Below are 1,730 nucleotides of genomic sequence, written 5' to 3' on the forward strand. Positions count from 1 at the left end.
CCCCAAACCTGTCCATGTGTCCCCAAATCTGTCCATGTGTCCCCAAACCTGTCCCCGTGTCCCCAAATCTGTGTCCCCAACCCCATCGCTCTGTCCCCAAATTTGTCCCTCTGTCCCCAACCTGCCGATGTCCCCAAATCTGTGTCCCCAAATCTGTCCCTGTGTCCCCAAATCTGTGTCCCCAACCCCATCCCTGTGACCCCAAATTTGTCCATGTGCCCCCAAATCTGTCCCTATGTCCCCATCCCTGGGTCCCCAATCTGCTCCTGCGTCCCCAAACCTGTCCCTGTGTCCCCAACCTGCCATGTCCCCAAATCTGTGTCCCCAACTCCATCCCTGTGGCCCCAAATCTGTCCCTGTGACCCCAAACCTGTCCCTGTGTCCCCCACCTGCCATGTCCCCAAATCTGTCTGTGTCCCCAACTCCATCCCTGTGTCCCCAAATCTGTCCCTGTGTCCCCAACCCCGTCCCTGTGTCCCCAAATCTGCCCGTGTGTCCCCAACCCCGTCCCCGTGTCTTCGACCTGGTTCCTTCATCCTCAACCCCCTCCGTGTCCCCGCGTTACCCCACACGTCCCCCCACCCTGTCCCCTGCCGCGTCCTTGCTCCCACCTCCATCCCGTCCCTGTGTGCCCAACTTGTCCCCAACATGTCCCCTGCCCCGAATTCATCCCCTGCCTGTCCCCTGTCTGTCCCCAACCTGTCCTGTGTCCCATCCCCTGCCTCTCCCCTGCCCTGTATCTGTTCCCTGCCTGTTCCCTGCCTGTGCCCTGCCTGTCCCCAATGTGTCCCCTGTCCCCTGCCTGTCCCCAACCTGTCCCATGTCCCATCTCCTGCCTGTCCCATCTGTCCTCTGCCTGTGTCCTGCCCATCCCCTGCCTGTTACCCATCCCCTGCCTGTCCCAACCTGTTCCATGTCCCATCCCCTGCCCATCCCCTGCCTGTCCCCAACATGTCCCTTGCCCCAAACCTGTCCCCTGCTTGTCCCCTGTCCCCTGCCCATCCCCTGCCTGTCGCCTGCCCCGAACCCATTCCCTGCCTGTCCCCTGCCCTGAACCTGTCCCCTGCCTGACCCTTGCCTGTTCCCTGTCCCCTGCCTGTCCCCTGCCTATCCTGAACCCATTTCCTGCCTGTCCCCTGCCCTGAACCTGTCCCCTGCCTGTCCCCTGCCCATCTCCTGCCTGTCCCCTGCCTATCCTGAACCCATTTCCTGCCTGTCCCCTGCCCTGAACCTGTCCCCAACCCATCCCCTGCCTGTCCCTTGCTCCGAACCTGTCCCCTGCCTGTCCCCTGCCCATCTCCTGCCTGTCCCCTGTCCCCTGCCTATCCTGAACCCATCCCCTGCCCATCCCTTGCCTGTCCCCTGCCCCCTGCTTGTCCTGAACCCATCTGCTGCCTGTCCCTTGCTCCGAACCTGTCCCCTGCCTTTCCCCTGCCTGTCCCCAACCCATCCCCTGCCCATCCCTTGCCTGTCCCCTGCCTGTCCCTTGCCCCAAACCTGTCCCCAACCCATCTCCTGCCTGTCCCCTGTCCCCTGCCTGTCCCCAACCCATCCCCAACCCATCCCCTGCCTGTCCCCTGCCCGTCCCCTGCCCGTGCCCGGCCGCGGCTGCCCGCGCTGCCTGCACAGCTGACGGCGCTGATGCCGGCCCAGCAGCAGTTGCTCCTGCAGCAGGCGCAAGCCCAGCTCCTGGCAGCGGCGGTGCAGCAGTCGAGCGCCGCGGCCGCCGC

Source organism: Apteryx rowi, unplaced genomic scaffold, assembly GCF_003343035.1.
Source record: "Apteryx rowi isolate R43461 unplaced genomic scaffold, aptRow1 scaffold_2144, whole genome shotgun sequence".
NCBI lineage: Eukaryota > Metazoa > Chordata > Aves > Apterygiformes > Apterygidae > Apteryx > Apteryx rowi.